At 41.9% G+C, this 19,214-nt stretch overlaps 1 protein-coding gene across 3 annotated transcripts in view; it reads left to right on the top strand.

Moving 5' to 3' along the window:
- LOC126418141 (serine/threonine-protein phosphatase 6 regulatory ankyrin repeat subunit B-like) overlaps positions 1 to 19,214 on the top strand; it is a 352,754-nt gene that overhangs the window by 37,795 nt on the left and 295,745 nt on the right. Inside the window, exon 1 of one of the 3 annotated variants that reach the window (XM_050085170.1) lies at positions 4,320 to 4,366. The exons of the other annotated variants lie outside the window; for them this stretch is intronic. The gene's annotated coding sequence lies outside the window, so the exon portion shown is untranslated. Of the gene's footprint in view, positions 1 to 4,319; positions 4,367 to 19,214 lie in introns of those variants that run through there. 3 annotated transcript variants of the gene reach the window in all.

Raw genomic sequence — 19,214 nt, forward strand, 5'->3', positions numbered from 1 at the left:
GGCGACAACATCGATGTACTGTGGAGACCTCACGCCCCACGTGTTGAGCAATTCGGCGGTACGTCCACCCGGCCTCCCGCATGCCCACTATACGCCCTCGCTCAAAGTCCGTCAACTGCACATACGGTTCACGTCCACGCTGTCGCGGCATGCTACCAGTGTTAAAGACTGCGATGGAGCTCCGTATGCCACGGCAAACTGGCTGACACTGACGGCGGCGGTGCACAAATGCTGCGCAGCTAGCGCCATTCGACGGCCAACACCGCGGTTCCTGGTGTGTCCGCTGTGCCGTGCGTGTGATCATTGCTTTTACAGCCCTCTCTCAGTGTCCGGAGCAAGTATGGTGGGTCTGACACACCGGTGTCAATGTGTTCTTTTTTCCATTTCCAGGAGTGTAGTATTTACGGTCAATGTTCTCTTAAATATTTGTTATTTCTATGTAATTAAAGATAAAAAAATAATGAAATATCAAGATTTGGTCACGTGATCAAAGGCACTCTGTTATTCGTTGATGCTCTGGTGGACTAGGAGTAAGACGAAACTATACGTGCGTTGTAGGAGTGTTAGCTGAAATTACAATTTTAAGTAACAATAGGAAGGAGTTCTGTGAACGCTGATAGTGGAAACCTGCCGAAAGCCGACGCGCTTACACTCCTTCCCATTTAGAGCGGCGATATGTGCAACGACAGACATTTTTTTCCTTGTTCCCTGCGAGATCATTGGACTCGCTCAAAACTAAGGAACTGTAGAACTTTTGCAAATGGATCAGTATATTATAACTAGATTCTCGACCATCAGTCACGAGCTACGACCCAAAGTACAATAAAATTATTCTCGGCAAATCTTAGTGCTGATTTCCTATATAGAAGACAGTCAGCAGAGATACGTATATCTTGAGGCGCTCAGTGGCGCAACGAAAAATAAAAAGAGAGAGAGAGAGAGAGAGAGAGAGAGAGAGAGAGAACACATCTGACTGTGGATAATAAGGTCACATGTACGAATCCTGGGAGGATCAAACATTTTTAATAAAAGTTTTACACGAAACACGAAAACAACGGTAGCAAGAATGGATTGTAGCAGTTGTTTCGATAGTGGGATGTATTAAATATAGCTTCACATTGATCTTAGTCCGAGAAATGGACAACAGAGGACAAATTCGTTTAGTTTGCGAAGAAACAATTAACTTTCTTTCGAAAGTATTACTGGTAGTGAAGGTATCACCATAGTGCAACAAAGTGTATGACGATGAGATATAAAACTTATATAACATGGCCGGCCGGAGTGGCCGTGCGGTTCTAGGCGCTACAGTCTGGAACCGAGCGACCGCTACGGTCGCAGGTTCGAATCCTGCCTCGGGTATGGATGTGTGTGATGTCCTTAGGTTAGTTAGGTTTAATGAGTTCTAAGTTCTAGGCGACTGGTGACCTCAGAAGTTAAGTCGCATAGTGCTCAGAGCCATTTGAGCCATTTTTTTTGTATAACATGAAGCTAATTCAAACGTAAAATCTGTGATGATTGTGAGTGTAAACTAACGCCAGTGCCTGAAGCAGACTTGCTTCATCTTTGAGTAAGATGATGAAACTTCAAAAGTTTAAAATATAAGGATCCTAGCTGGGCAGTCCGGAGACAAAAAACATTGTTTCTAGTAAATTAAAAAGTGTGTGGTCCCATTAACTAGAAAATATCTTTTTGAACGTGGCGTGTGTGAACAGCGACTGAAAATGTAAGCGCATGTAAAGAGCGAGAAAACACAAACATACTCTGTTTCCGATCGGTGTGACGAAGTTTTGTAATTGTGATTTGGTTTACACATGAGTTAAAAATATTCTTTCTGGCTGGATTCGAGCCAGTGATCTGTGGACGTCATCTTCTAAAATTCGACGGTCTACCACTCTAACAGCTGAGTTACCTAATTGCTATGGTGAACTTGCGTAGAACAGTTGTCACATAGAGTTTAATTTTATTGAATGACACTATCCTTCCCTTTTAACAGTGAGATAGCATATCTCGGAAGTAAATTAATGTCAGCTTCCAAGAGCAACACATTTTCAATTTAGTGAACTCATGCGTCGACGTGGTGGCAATTTGCCGGTATAGTGAAACGACATTTTGCTCATCTTCCCATTCAAAAACTTTTAGGAGTTTTGTGTAGGTGTATTTGTAGTGTGCGGTACTACACACCATTTGTAACCCCGTTTTCCGACAAGTAAATACCAAAACAAGAGACCGAGCGAGGTGGCGCAGTGGTTAGCACACTGGACTCGCATTCGGAAGGACGACGGTTCAATCCCGCGTCCAGCCATCCTGATTTAGGTTTTCCGTGATTTCCGTAAATCGCGCGAGGCAAATGCCGGGATAGTTCCTTTGAAAGGGTACGGCCGACTTTCTTCCCCATCCTTCCCTAATCCGGTGCGATTTGGTCCCCTCCCACAAATCAACCAACCAACTAAAACAAGACATTATTGTCAATTAGCACTATGGCATTAGGAGTAGCGAGCTAGCCAGTGACATCGTAGGCATCACATGACCCGAATCGAACGTTCTAGCGGGCTTTAAAATTATTTTAATTTTATTTCCGTTTTTATGAAAGAATATTGAAATTCAAGAGTAAAAAAAACATGTTAGGAGCATAAAATGACACAATCATTTAAAACAATTTCTAGAAAACGGTCAAATATCCTGTTGATGGTTAGATCGACTTTTAAGGTAGGAGACAGAGGAAGGAATGCTGAGACAGCTGAAAAGTAATTCTCATTGTTGGACAGGTGGCTTTAAAACACAATGTGGTTTATGGAACAGGCGTGGTGTGTCACTTGTCAGGGAATGTGAGGTCTTTGAAAGATTTGAAATCTTATTGGTTTCACTTGCTGTGGAGGTGGGGCAAAGGGAATTTCTGAGACGTAAGAGAAATATTGTGTACAAAGATAATTCGGAGAGGGGAAGGGGGGAGAGCAGCTATTCTTTAAATTGGGAGTACAGGAATATAACTGAATGCAGGTGTTACGTATTAGTAAAGACAGAGGCCACACTGGCACACAGCTTCAGGAAATCAGAGGCTTCAAACTGAGGACACTTCAGATGTGGGAGCAATTAACAACAATGCTAAAATTTTTTTTCTCTGACTGCGAATTTTTTGACGTCGGCTGTATTAGGGATAGATATTGCGTTGTATTGTATGGAACTGGGTAACTAGAAACGACGGAGAGGCTTCGTCCCAGCCGAAGCCCTCAGTGGTTCACAACCCCAGAACGGGCTACAGAAGTCCACTCACCCCACCGCCGCCCCACACCGAACCCAGGGTTATTGTGCGGTTCTGCTCCCAGTGGACCCCCCCCCCCCCCTCCCCTCCCCGGGAACGTCTCACACCAGACGAGTGTAGCCCCAATGTTTGCGTGGTAGACTAATTAAGTAATTATGGTGTACGTGTAGGCGGAGAAAGTGTTTGCGCAGCAGTCGCCGATAGTGCATCTGAGGCAGAATAAGGGGAACCAGCCGGCATTCGCCGAGACAGATGGAAAACCGCCTTACAAACCATCCACAGACTGACCGTGACCGGGACACCGGACCTCGACACTAATCCGCCAGGAGAATTCGTGCCGGCGACCGGCACGCCTTCCCGTCCGGAAACGGATAGATATACTGCATGTTAGTGACGTAGAAGGAAAATTTGTGCCGGACGCAATAAGCGGGAAATCCGGATCATGTCCCGGTCCGACACAAATTTTCATATTGTTCCACTAACACGTAGTATATCTATACCTAATACAGCCGATGTCAAAGAATTCGCAATCAGCGAATAAAATTTCGAATTATTTCGCACAGTTGTGTATATGAACAAGGTCTGCTCTTTTCAGATGTGGAAGTAAATATTCTCACGCAGGTACCCAAAACTATATGTGGTCCTGGACGTCGATACTCTTGCATTATTTAAAATAAATTAGCCAGAAAGTAGTATTGGGGTTGTATGACACAACTTCCTAATTTTGCATTCATTCGTTCATTTCACACGTTAGACTTCTTCATATGGTGTTGATTTTTTTTAACTGTATAGGTTTCGCAGAGTGTATCCCTTAAGCTTTAGCGTCTGTTCTTTTCATAGCCATGTCATCGAACAAAATTTTTTTGTTTAGGGCTACTATCACATATACCAGGACCTGCGTTCTAATCCGATTAGATTTGCACAATATATGCACTTATTATTTAATACACCGGGGCTGCGGCCTCAGCTCAGGAACGTAGATAGATTTGCAAACCGCTTGTTACGGGAATTGCGCCACATGAGGTCACACAAAAGCAACTGCTGCAAGTCAACGGACGCGCCTTGTGATCGTCAGTTCCAGGCGTGCTTCGCAGGCAACGACATCTGGTGAGTACACCGCAATTTACCCGCAATGTAGCTACACAGCTGACAATTGTAAAACGTGTGTAATCAGGTCTTATTTGTTTTGGTTGACTGACTGCCAAAGTAATATATCGGAATACATTTTAGCGACCAAAATGAAACACTGAGTACGCTGTGTCTCTAATGGTTAAAACTAAGCAATGTAATCAAACTTCAGCTACACAACTGAAATACCAGCACTACTTCAAACTGGGTCTGTCGTTCGCAAACCACTATCGAGAATGAAGATAGATAATACCAGGAAATGGCTGGCATTCTAATAGCGTAATAGTGTGAATAAAACTGTTTTTATTACCGATAGTGGTATTCTTATCTCACGTTAATCAATCATAAGTAAGCGCATCAGTTGGGTGTTCCGAATTTTCTGCATTCAGGCAGCGATTCACATTAGAGTAGTTTACTAGTTTATATACAATAACTTTACTGTAAGGTTTTTTATGGGTCGCTTTTCTTTTTGAGGGGCGAGTGTAAGATATATTCAAAAGAAGTACAAATATTAACAATGCCCCTAGCTTTAAACTGTTCCAAGCACACTCGTCATAAAGTAGTGGAATTTCTGTCAAACTATCGTTGTAATCCAGATCAGACGCCCATTACAGATCCAGCGTGAAATTCCCATACAAAGAAGCGTGCTCAAGGTTATTACAAATGTGGCTCCTAGCGAAAAGAACTGCGACTTGCTGCCGAACACACACACACACACACACACACACACACACACAACAATTTTTATTTCAATGGTACAATAAATGCATTCTATTTAATTTTGTTCTAGCAGCAGTACAACAGTTTCTGCATATTCTTGCTTCCGGTCTGTTATACTTCATAGGGTTTAAAAATTCTGCCACTGAATAGAAGCAGTGATCTAATAAGAATGCCCTTATGGATTTATGAAACAGTGAAAATGAAGAAATAACTTTTATTTTATCTAGCAGACCATTATACATTTGTACTAAGCAATTTGTAGTGGAAGTTTCAAAGGCTATTGGCCTTACTGACAGGAGATGGGCCTTTTTGCTGGGTATTATGTTAATATACATTAAAGTTTTTCTGTATCTCTTAAGAAATTCTTACGTACATATTTACAAGTTTCTAGAATAAAAAGACTGGGGGGAGGAGTATTGAAGACTTCTGAAAGAGGATCCTGCAGGAGTCAGTCTGTTGTGCATGGTGCATTGCTCTAATAGCTCTTTTTTGGATCAAGAAGTTGTGCAAGCTCAGACTATAATTCCATACTGTGCAACTGTGCAAAGTATGCAATTCAAACAGTGTATGCAAGTAAACGTAGACTGTAGCATACTTTTTTTAGTGTTGTATTTATTTCTGTTGTGTGTGTCCGCCATTTAAAATCATGAATCTCTAAGACTAAAAGTTTCTTTCCAGTGAGAATGTAATTCCACTGGCGTTTATTGTCGCAGAGGTGTTGCAGGATTTTCCTTTTAAACAGTGATTAAAAACAGTGATTAAGATCAGTTGTTTTGGGTGTGTTTATTACTAGTTTGTTTCCTCCATAGCAGTCATTTAGCTGGTCTGTAGCTTTATGTTTCCTCATACCTGTGTTGGTGTTTTCCACGTAAGAAGGATGCTAGTGTCATCTGCAAACCAGGTAAGTATTCGCTATTCTGTGCTTACATCTATGTCATTTATGATATACAAGGGAAATGATAGCCCCAAGAATGGATCCTTGAGGGATTTCGCTTTTGATTATTCCTGCATCTGAAAAATAGGGTCTAGTGCTATCATCTAGTTCATGTGTTATTACTACTTTCTGTTTCTGTCCTGTGAAGTACTAGGAGAACCATTTTAATGTGGTGCCTCTAATGCCATACTTCTGGAATTTTTCCAACAGGATTCTGTGGTCCAAGATTTCAAAAGCTTTGCTTAGATCTAAGAAAATATCAGCATCGTTTTGTTTATTATTCTGTGCTTCTAGAGCATTTTGCAAGAAGTTATATATAGCACTAGTCATAGATTTATTTTTCCAAAAACCATGCTGGGCATCAGTGAGGATTTTGTTCTTATCCAAAAATTCCATACATGATTCTTTCAGTGAGTTTGACAAAAAAACTGATAATAAATTGATTGGTCTATAGTTTTCCACATTTGCTTTGTCAATTTTTTTATGAATAGGGATCACTTTGGCAATTTTGAGACAACGAAGTCTGGAATACCATCAATTGCTGAGAACATTTTTCTGAAGGTTCTTTCTATGTGACGGAAGTCATTTGGGGATGTTTCATAGAAACAGATAGAATGGAGGCTAGAATTTCCTTTGTTCTGTTGGTTAATTGGGCTATCTCTCTTATTATTCATTGTTAGATTTTTGTATTCTCTTCGTAGCATTCCCTGAACTTGCAATATCCTGCGGGTCAGTAGTTCTCTTGTTGTCACAGTTCAGGTTGGTATTTTCCTTTTTACTATTTCCTTCGTGCTTCATTGCTTTCCAGATTGCTTTGCTTTTATTTTCTGACTCTGATATAAAATTATCATCGGCCATTTTTTTGCCTGATGTTTGACTTTTCTATGCACCTGACTGTATTTTGCAGTATAACTGTTAAGGAGAGGGGATATGTTGTGGTTTCTTCAGTAACTGAGCAATTTTCTTTGCCTGTTGTTTGAGACTTTCCATACCACCTGTGTTTTCAGAGGAAATGCTCTTTCAAAATAATAACTGAAAATATCAGAGAACTTTTCAAACTTTTTGTTGGTGTCATTCACCTGAGAAATTTCTTCTGACCTTTCTCTTGATAATAAATGACTGAATGTTTCTACACTCTGTGTGTTGAACCTTCTTGCAATCACATTTATTTTATGGTTTTGGATAGATAGTAAACAGCTTGAGAGGGTTACCACTTCGACTTCATGGTCACTAAAATTTATATTTACACATTTCATTGTATAGAGTGTCTTAACAAATATTTGGTCTGCTGCAGTCGTAGAAGTTTTTGCAATTCTCTTTGGGGTTGTAATTGTTTGTTTTAAATTGAAAGTATCTGTTAAGTTGAGCTACAGATCTTTTCGGCTTCTTGTTGCAACAAAGTCAGTGTTGAATCCCTCACACAGTACTATTGATTTCTTGCCTACATGTAACCTATGTAGTAATGTTTCATGTTGATTGATAAATGCCTCAAAGTTCCTGTTTGGAGAGTGACAGATACACATGACAACTATATTTGCACCACAGATTTCTACAACTGTTGCTTCAAAATCTCTTTCTGCATTGAGATACTGAAAACTGTCAGCAGTTTTGAATTTCAGCCCACTTTTAGTTAAAACACCAGTACCTCCATTTTTGTGATTTCTTCTACAGAAGTAGTTTGCAAGTGTGTAGCCTGGTACTGGAAATGAAGATCTGCTTTTAAAAAGTGTTCTGACAAACATAGAACACTGACAAAAGATAGTTGTATGTAGCATAACCTCAAAATCTAAAACCTTGTTTGTGATTGACTGAACATTCCGATGGTATATGGAGAGTACTTGTGACTGCAATTTATTTGGCTATTGTATTTTAAATTAACATCCAAATTTGATAAGGGCATTTTTATTACATCACATACCTGAGTTTTGTTTGGAGGGATCTTGCCCTAAAGAAATCATCTGTGCAGGTGCCTGGAGTTTTCTTTTGTCTCATTGACTTCCGAATGCTCTCCGCTCCTTGGATACACATCCATATGGCTGCCTCGTTACTGCTGCTCCGTTGTTGGCTTATTGCGACCCATCATTTCAGCCGATTTCCTTAGCTTGCTCAGAATTGGTGGGTGCTTCCATTTTATGGTTTTCTGCTCATCTGGCATAGTGCTAAATGGTTCCAGCCCTGAGAGATGTCATTTATGTTATCACACCCTTTTGTCTATAGAATGATCCAAACACATTTATCGTTGAGGATGGGTACAGCTTCGGAGATATCGTGCTCCAGATGCAATTTTTTACTTACCGTTTCTAAAATCTTGCGGCTAGTGAATTTCCTTCCCCCCGTCTGTTGAGACAGAGGCCGTGAGTTGTGTAGAATCTTTTTCCAAGTTCACTTACATCCACGAATGTTGCATTTTTAAATTGGCTGCAGGCCGTTGCAGACTGAAATTTCTAAGTAAAAATAACTAATTATAATTACTATACTTATTCAGAAAATCATCTAAGCAAGTAATTTACCTGTTTAAATCGTAGCCGGCCGGACTAGCCGAACGGTTCTAGGCGCTACAGTCCGGAACCGCGCGACCGCTACGGTCGCAGGTTCGAATCCTGCCTCGGGCATGGATGGGTGTGATGTCCTTAGGTTAGTTAGGTTTAAGTAGTTCTAAGTTCTAAGGAACTGATGACCTTAGAAGGTAAGTCCCACAGTGCTCAGAGCCTTTTTTTTGTTTAAATCGTATTTATGAATCCGGTGTAGGCTACCCAAAGACAATTCAATGCTGCTGCCGCCTATCCCATCTTAAATTGCAATTTCAATTACAGGCACTTTGCCCTACATTTCCACTTACGTTTCATTTTATAAACACAAACTTTCAGTTTTACCTTCAAACTCTATTATCGAGATCAGTGGTCAGACTTTTTTGCCGAAGCGCCAATACTGACCCTGCGGGGCGGCACTTCGCTTCGCATATGGAATGATCTTATTGTTAGTCGGTAACCTACATACACTGAAGCGCCAAAGAAACTGGTATAGGTATGCGTATTCAAATACAGTTATATGTAAACAGGCGGAATACGGCGCTGCGGTTGGCAACGGCAATATAAGACAAGTGTCTGGCGCAGTTGTTAGATACAATTGCAGGTTTCAAGATTTAAGTGAGTTTGAACGTGGTGTTATAGTCGCCGCACGAGCGCTGGGACACAGCATCTCCGAGGTAGCGATAAAATGGGGATTTTCCCGTACGTTCATTTCACGAGTGTACCGTGAATACCAGGAATCCTGTACAATATCAAATCTCTGACATCGCTGCAGCCAGATAAAGATCCTGCAAGAACTGGACCAACGACGACTGAAGAGAATCGTTCAATGTGAAAGAAGTGCAACCCTTCCGCAAATTACTGCAGATTTCAATGCTGGGCCATAAACAAGTGTCAGTGTGCGACCCATCCAACGAAACATTATCGATATGGTTGTCGGAGCCGAAGGCCCACTCGTGAACCCTTGATGACTGCACGACACAAAGCTTTACGCCTCGCCTGGGCCCATCAACACTGACATTGGTCTGTTGATGACGGGAACATGTTGCCTGGCTGGACGAGTCTCGTTTCAAATCATATCGAGTGGATGGCCTTGTACGGGTATGGAGACAACCTCATGAATCCACGGACGCTGCTTGTCACCAGGGGACTGTTCAAGCTGGTGAAGGCCCTGTGTGTGGCGTGTGCCGCTTGGTCGATATGGGACCCCTGATACGTCTAGATACGACTCTGACAGGTGACACGCATGTAAGCATCCTGTCTGATCACCTGCATCCATCCGTAGCCATTGTGCACTCCGACGGACTTGAACAATTTCATCAGGACAGTGCGACACCCCACACGTCCAGAATTGCTACAGAGTGGCTCCAGGAACACTCTTCTGAGTTTAAACACTTCCGCTGGCCTCCAGACTCCCCAGATATGAATATTATTGAGTATATCTGGGATACCTTGCAACGTGCTGTTTAGAAGAGGTCGCCAACCCCTCGTGCTCTTACGGGTTTATGGACATTCCTCCAGCGCTACTTCAGACATAAGTCGAGTCATGCCACGTTGCGGTACTTCGGCGTGCTCGCCGGACACTATATTAGACAGGTGTACCACGTTTTTGGCTCTTCAGTGTAAATTAGTACGTTATGAGCCTCCAGTATTGTAGCTATGTTAAGGGCGTGATAAGTTAGCCGCCGGCCTCTCAAAGTTCTGATAATTAAAACAATTCCTGTCGACTGTTGTCTGATTTGGAATCCTGTGACCTTCAGCGACCCCAAAGTGTTGACACACTAACTGCGTGATTTGTTGTATTGATTCACAACAATAAATTTACTTATATTTAAATACATCATGGAATATGAGACACGATTACAAATGATTTCTAAATACTTTGAATGTTTTTTTCTTCTACCCAGCGCGTTGTATTACAACAGCCTTAAGCTAATTTCTTAGTCTTTACTTCAAATAAGTACCTGAGTTGAAGACGGCCGCCTCTACAATGCGCATTCAGGAATCCACGTTACTTCCGTGTCGAAATGTATGCTACAGCAGCTGAATAGTACGAGATATACACGCCTGTTGATTGTCAGCGCTGGACTATAAACAAGAAAACATTCCCTCTATCACATCCCCTCACCCCACAACGACAGACTTACAAGTTGACAATTACTGATTTATATGAAATAAATTCGTGATAACTTCTGAACGGTTTGTGTTAGGACATTCAAACTGCACGGTTGGCCGCGGGGCATGATGGGATACTGTCACTATGAGAACGAAGTCTTTTGCGACTGTACTGTTGTACCTGTGTAAAAGATTATCAAACTTCAGCAGTGCTGTGGTTAAGAGCGCAGAAAATACCATAGAGTGATGCTGATTAGTTTTCAATAAACCAAAAGAAAGAATACAGTGTGCATGTCTAATTGACTCGAGTCCACATTATCCATGTGAAAATAAAGTTCACCTGCCGTGCATAGTCTTATAATGTTCACGTCATTTGACAGACGCATAGGAAGGGTGCAGAAAGGATGGTGCTTATTAGCAATTTGAGCATTCTGAGTCACTATCAAAATCGAGTCGGGATCATTGTGGCTTGTGCTACACGTAAGCGGGCAACTTTACTTAGCTCTCAGCCGAATTCGCCAATGTGGGATAAATTTAAGCATATATTAAACTATTACTGTCTGTGTAAGCACTGCTGTTTTTTATTGAACGGGATGGATCCTTAAGAAGCTGTTAACGGTACCTTATGTTTTTGAATTCGGTTATTAGTTGCTAGAGGCATATTACTATAAAATAGGCTTAGAACTGCGAGCCGCACGAATACTTGATTGATTAGGGGAATCCCCATCGCATTAGAAATAAAAAAAAAACTTTCCTGCAGACAAAAGGGAACGGGGTATTAACTGCGAGATATTTAGACGGGGAGGCCGGCCGCTGTGGCCGAGCGGTTCTAGGCGCTTCAGCCCGGAACCGCGCTGAAGCTACGGTAGCAGGTTCGAATCCTGCCTTGGGCATGGTTGTGTGTGATGTCCTTAGGTTAGTTCGGTTTAAGTTACTTTAAGTCTACGGGACTGATGTCCTCTAGTGCTTAGAGCCATTTGAACCATTTAAAGGGGGATATGTCAAACCGGCCGACTGGGGGCAGGAGAGGCACCACAGAACATTTTAATTTCCACTGTCGTGATTATTAGTTTGATGGCTTCCATTACAAAATAACACGTTTGAATTCCACAGAGCGAAATACAGTGACGTGCGATAGAAGAAGGCTGTGTGAAGAGGCGTGGCACTACACTTTGGCACACTAAGACCGAATAACATTCTTACATTTCCACGAACATTTATGTTTTATACTTCAAACTCTTCAGAGAGATGTGTGCTGCAAAATGAAGATATTTTTGAAAAATCAATTTTTAAAAAAATTTTTGACGTCCTATCTCAAACGCTCGAATGGGAGGGGCTGGGGACACTGTAAAGTTTTTGACCCGGTTCGGAAATATCGTAGATCCGGGGCTGAATGCGGTTGGCATCCCTGTATACGCCTGTATTTAATGTGTAACTCCATTATTGCATGTCTGTTAGGTACTGTTTAATGCTGTATTGAGTAGGATGTTGTGTCGCACAGTTTGCGAATTTCGAGATGGCAGAGTTGGAGCAGCAGCGCGCCTGCATTACATTTTGCGGGAAACTCAAGAAACCTCTTTAGAGACACACTAAATGATGCAGTAGGCCTACTGTGATGGGTGCTTAAGCCATAATCGGTGTTACGAGTTGTTTACACAGATTAAAAATGGCCGGATGGAAGTTAAAGATGACCCTTGTTCAGTACGCCCTTCGATGCCTACCGACGACACTCATGTGAGGAATGTAAACGAAATTGTGCGTGCCAGTCGAAGACTGACTGTCCGAGAGACTGCAGAAGGATGTAACATTTCAGTTGGCTCTTACCATGAAATCCTGACATAGCATCTTGGAATGCGTCGTGTTGCCGTCAAGTTCGCCCCAAGGCTCATGAGTCAAGTCCAGAAAGCCATCGCCTGGCAATCTGTGAAGAGCTTTTGGATCGCGCAAATGAGGACGAGATGTTAGTCAAGAGAACTGGTGACGAGACGTGGGTATACGGTTATAATGTTGAGACCAAGGTTCAATCTTCTCGAAGACCAAAACAAGCTCGTCAGTTCAGGTCAAATGTCAAAGCCATGATGATTGTTCTCTTTGGCCTCGAAGGATTAGTTCATCATGAATTCGTGCCACAGGGACAAACTGTACTATGGTACTATCAGGACTTGTTGCCTGCGAGAAAATGTGAGAAGGGAACGGCCTGAAATGTGGCGAGACAATTCATGGCTTTTGCATTACGATAACGCACCTGCCCATTCATCTCAGTTGGTGCGATACATTATCACTGCTTTTTTTTCTCTTTTTGCATTGTTACTTAAGTTTGCAAGTGAGCATAACGTCAACACAATTCGGGGAAGCAAAGTTATGGTAGAGAAACCTGCAAATTTTATTCTAGATTTTACTCCCTTTGCCCGCATCTCGTGGTCGTGCGGTAGCGTTCTCGCTACCCACGCCCGGGTTCCCGGGTTCGATTCCCGGCGGGGTCAGGGATTTTCTCTGCCTCGTGATGGCTGGGTGTTGTGTGCTGTCCTTAGGTTAGTTAAGTTTAAGTAGTTCTAGGGGACTGATGACCATAGATGTTAAGTCCCATAGTGCTCAGAGCCAGCCGTCTTTACTCCCTTTATTTACATAAACCGATTTGTTGGGTGTTTGTAGTTAAGAGATCGTAAGAGAACTCTTTGTAACGTAACACATCTTGAAGTGAGAAACATGTCGGTGAGGGTAGTTGATAGGCAATTGTTAAGTGTTAAGATAAAAATCGTACCAGTCATCTTGCAGCCCGAATTTGAATGCTGTTCCTAGGAACGGGCTGTGTATAACCGTCTGTGTATATAGGGCACTAGTTGGCGATAAAAAAAGTTTTTTTTATAGTAATATGGGAGAGTTGTTAGAGAATTTCAACACCCTGAAGAAAAATATTTTTATATGTGGAGACTTCAATGTTGATTCCTCCAAACCTTATAAATTAAGGATGAAATCAAGAATCTACTTAAGTCCTTCAACTTAAAACCAACTATAACTAACCAACTCATAGAACTAGTACTTCCGCAACAACCGTTGATCGGGTTTTTGTAAATACAGTGCATGTAATTTATACCAGCAACACGCAACTGTAAACACTGGTTTTAGTGATCACCATGCCCAAATACTAACAATGGCTGTTCAAGCAGACAAAAAACCCTCCAAACTAGAGCTAATGTCAGAAAGTTCAATGATGAAAATGTAGATTACTTTTGTTCTCTCTTGAGAAGAGCGAACTGGGATGATGTTAACAGTCCGAATGACACAGATAAAAGTTTGATAAATTTATGGCCACATGAACATTTTTTAGAAATAACTTTTCCCAAACAAACATTCTGCGTGTAATCGACATAAATTTATCACAACAGGAATAATGCCGGAATAAAAGGAAATTCAATGAATACTCAACAAAATCCACAAATCCTGCTTTTATTTAACTATTTTAAACAATATAAACAAATACTTGGACAAGTTACATCAAAAGCAAAGAAGATGGAAAATGACAGACAAATAGAAAACTCCAGAAACAAGACTAAAGCAACCCAAAAAAGAAACAGGTACTACATCATTAAACCATAGCGACACAGAAGTTCTTGAAAATAACAATAAAATAACTGACTCGACAGTAATGGCTTATAAACCTTACAGTTACTTTTCAAAAAAAGCACAACACCTGATTACCAAACATTGCAACTCACTACCAGAAAACAATACACTACATTCCAATTCAAATATTTATACAAGAACTCTATTCATGTTTCCTATAATACCTGAGGAATTCTTATAATTAAGAGAGGTTACCCAGTAAATATTCCACAGATGCTGATGAAATATCAGGTATTATCGTCAAATCAAGATACAGTATTTATCACAGAACGATTAAGAGATATTTTCAACTCATTGTTTATGAGTGGTATATTCCTGAAAATCTGAAAATGGTGAAAGTAACACCACTGTACAACAATGGAGACAAATATGAGCCTGCAAGCTATGGACCTGTATCAGTGCTGCCAGTCTTTGTTGAAATTCTTGAAAATTGTTTCATAGAAGACTAACAGCCTTCATAAATAAAGAAATAATAATAATTGATTCACAACATGGATTCAGAATTGGTAGATCAACAATATCAGCTATTTTTACCTTTCTAGGTGAAATTCTAACTGCTTTAGATAATAATATGCAACATGTTTCTGACGTACTTCTTGGTCTTTGTAAAGCTTTCGGTGTAACTGATCATGCAGAAACTAAGTAATTATGGAATACGAGACCTACCAAACAGATGGAACCACTATTACCATCATGACCTTCAACAGATCACTCAAATAAAATACAAAGATATAAAAATGTACAAAATTTCTAATTTTTATAGTAATGCCCAAAAAAATGTGATATGGAGTGTCTCAAGGGTCAGTCCATGAGCCCATTCTTTTCATTCTTTGTGTTAATGATTTACCAGAAAAATTAATTAAAGAGACAACAATACTATCAGCAGATGACACAAATATCCTAATTAAGTCGTGCTGAAGACACCCTACAAAAAACAGCTGCAGACGTAATACAATTTGCGACTGAGTTAGTCCATCTTCTAACTGTAATCTGTCATAGATCCCTTGATCGGAAAACAGTGCCCAGCTCTTGGGAAAAGGCACAGGTCACACCCGCTCATGTGAGTGGTTGTAGAATATTGCTCAAGTGCATGGGAACCACACCAGGTAGACTAACATGGGATATTGAATATATACAGAGAAGGACAGCGTGAATGGTCACAGGTTTGTTTAATACATGGGGGAGTGTCACAGAGATACTGAAGGAATTGAACAGGAAGACTCTTGAAGCTAGTTGAAACTATCCCAAGAAAGCCTATTAAAAAAAAAAAAGGTTTGAAGAACCAGTTTTAAATTACTGTAGGTACAGACTACAACCCCCACATGGTGATCATGAGTAATTACAACATGCACAGAGAAATTCAAACAATCATTCTTCCCTTGCTCCATATGTGAATGGAACAGGATGAAATCCTAATAACTGGTGCAACAGGACATGCCCTCTGCCATGCACATAATGGTGATTTGCAGAGTATAAATATAGATGTAGATGTGGATACAAAATTTAACATGAAGGTTCAGAACAAATAAGCTTATAATAAATTCTGAAAAAACAGTGACACACTTCACAGAAACACAACCCAGCAACAATGATTTTAAGATTGATGGAAAAACTGTCTCATCTGCGAATGTGACAAAATTTTTATAGCAATGAAAATAATCAATTTTTGACAATGTAATGTAATCAGACATATAAAAAATCCATTCACCAAGTGGTACCAGGAGAACACACATACACTCCTGGAAATGGAAAAAAGAACACATTGACACCGGTGTGTCAGACCCACCATACTTGCTCCGGACACTGCGAGAGGGCTGTACAAGCAATGAACACACGCACGGCACAGCGGACACACCAGGAACCGCAGTGTTGGCCGTCGAATGGCGCTAGCTGCGCAGCATTTGTGCACCGCCGCCGTCAGTGTCAGCCAGTTTGCCGTGGCATACGGAGCTCCATCGCAGTCTTTAACACTGGTAGCATGCCCCGACAGCGTGGACGTGAACCGTATGTGCAGTTGACGGACTTTGAGCGAGGGCGTATAGTGGGCATGCGGGAGGCCGGGTGGACGTACCGCCGAATTGCTCAACACGTGGGGCATGAGGTCTCCACAGTACATCGATGTTGTCGCCAGTGGTCGGCGGAAGGTGCACGTGCCCGTCGACCTGGGACCGGACCGCAGCGACGCACGGATGCACGCCAAGACCGTAGGATCCTACGCAGTGCCATAGGGGACCGCACCGCCACTTCCCAGCAAATTAGGGACACTGTTGCTCCTGGGGTATCGGCGAGGACCATTCGCAACCGTCTCCATGAAGCTGGGCTACGGTCCCGCACACCGTTAGGCCGTTTTCCGCTCACTCCCCAACATTGTGCAGCCCGCCTCCAGTGGTGTCGCGACAGGCGTGAATGGAGGGACGAATGGAGACGTGTCGTCTTCAGCGATGAGAGTCGCTTCTGCCTTGGTGCCAATGATGGTCGTATGCGTGTTTGGCGCCGTGCAGGTGAGCGCCACAATCAGGACTGCATACGACCGAGGCACACAGGGCCAACACCCGGCATCATGGTGTGGGGAGCAATCTCCTACACTGGCCGTACACCACTGGTTGTCGTCGAGGGGACACTGAATAGTGCACGGTACATCCAAACCGTCATCGAACCCATCGTTCTACCATTCCTAGACCGGCAAGGGAACTTGCTGTTCCAACAGGACAATGCACGTCCGCATGTATCCCGTGCCTCCCAACGTGCTCTAGAAGGTGTAAGTCAACTACCCTGGCCAGCAAGATCTCCGGATCTGTCCCCCATTGAGCATGTTTGGGACTGGATGAAGCGTCGTCTCACGCGGTCTGCACGTCCAGCACGAACGCTGGTCCAACTGAGGCGCCAGGTGGAAATGGCATGGCAAGCCGTTCCACAGGACTACATCCAGCATCTCTACGATCGTCTCCATGGGAGAATAGCAGCCTGCATTGCTGCGAAAGGTGGATATACACTGTACTAGTGCCGACATTGTGCATGCTCTGTTGCCTGTGTCTATGTGCCTGTGGTTCTGTCAGTGTGATCATGTGATGTATCTGACCCCAGGAATGTGTCAATAAAGTTTCCCCTTCCTGGGTCAATGAATTCACGGTGTTCTTATTTCAATTTCCAGGAGTGTATAACAATGTTTTGCATATGTGAGCCCTTGGAGCCAGTGGCTCATTTTTTTGGCACACTGGTGAAAGGGAGAGAAGAGTGATGAAGGAAAAGTACTGGAGAGCTTTAGGAAAGGGGGTAGAGTTCGGAAAAGTCAGCCAGAACCCTGGATCAGGGGAGACTTACTGAATGGGATAAGAAGGAAAGACTCATTTAAATATTTTTAAGTATACATTCCCACGATATCCTGTAATAAGAGAGATGTCTGAATAATGTAAATAAAAAGTTAAATACACTTACATATGCTGTAAGAATCCTTTCATAAAATACAAGTCATGCATAAAAAGTAGTACCATGGTAGTATCCATTCACTATTGATGTATGGAATTATCTTTTGGGAGAGCTTCATAAGTAACAGAAGAAAATTTAGACAATGAGAAAAGATTATTAGAATAATAAAACATGCTAAATGCTGTGACCACTCTAGCTCAACATTCAATAGTCTTAATTTTCTGCCCCTTCCTTGCTTATATATCTATGAAACACCAATATTCATAAAAGTATTTTAGGAGAAGAAAATATCATAAAGCATAATTTTGATTTTCACTTTTGTGATACTAGTCAAAAGCATTACCTGCATGACAATACAGAAAGTACTTACATCATGTTTTACAACCACATGCCATCCTATCGGAAAGAGATACAAAATTTACATAAGTTCGAAGTGAAACTGAAAGAGTACTTGCTTGACCACTGCTTCCATTCTGTTTCTGAGCTACTGGAACACCAAGAAAATATAATTAAGTGACTACATAGCGGTATTCTTAACCACACTATTATTTTGGTGACTGTGTTGTTTTTATAATTGTGTTACCACTATTCAACATGTGTTGAATGTTGTTTTCTAAATCACAGTATGAATAAACTTGTATGTGGTATGGGAATCCTGACTTATCCTGCATTGTTCGTACAAAATATGAACTGAATCATGATTTACTGTATGAATAAAGAAATACAAATATAGTTGCTGTTTACAGGTAGCTGTAAATTGCTCTGATTACTGTGAACTGATTAGAAGCTGTTTGGGTGTATGGGATGGAATGTTGAGAGCCATGTACTATAAATACTTAACATATCTCAAGTACTATCCTCTCCAGTGGATATTGTCTCCTCTGCAAGAGGTGCAGGATCTATCATAACTCGCTCACTTGAACGTGACAGGCATGTCAATGGTAGGCCTAGAGACACTGTCCATTAGAGGCAGAGACAAGGAAGGATGCTGGGTATTATTTTTTTAAAACATTAGCTACATCATTCGTCAGTCATACTGTGTCAGTAAACAGTGTTAAGATTACACAAACATTATAATACAGCGTGGTGTCGAAAAGTAATAATGACATGTCTCTGCCATTGCAACTTCTTTGACTGTGTAACCTACCTGCCCACGCCATCTTGCCAGTGCAGTTGGCTGTATGACTTGTTGTAATGTGGACATCTGTAATGAAATATACCGAGTCTTACAGAAATGAGTGTGTTTCCTTGGGCTATAACCCAACAGAAATCCCACCGTGGCGCCTGCAGCTGCATGGCTGCGGTCTTTACGTCATACAGCCAACGGCCAGCACGTCCCGCTTATGTGCAGCTCTGCACAGCTGTACAGCACAGGCGCGAGCCTCACACACGAGTGCATCCGCACTGTCATGGCAACCTCAGCCCGCGTCCTCCCGAGAGATAGTTACGTGAGGCCGCGCCGCCAATCATAACAGGACAT

Source organism: Schistocerca serialis, chromosome 1 (genome assembly GCF_023864345.2).
Source record: "Schistocerca serialis cubense isolate TAMUIC-IGC-003099 chromosome 1, iqSchSeri2.2, whole genome shotgun sequence".
Taxonomy (NCBI): domain Eukaryota; kingdom Metazoa; phylum Arthropoda; class Insecta; order Orthoptera; family Acrididae; genus Schistocerca; species Schistocerca serialis.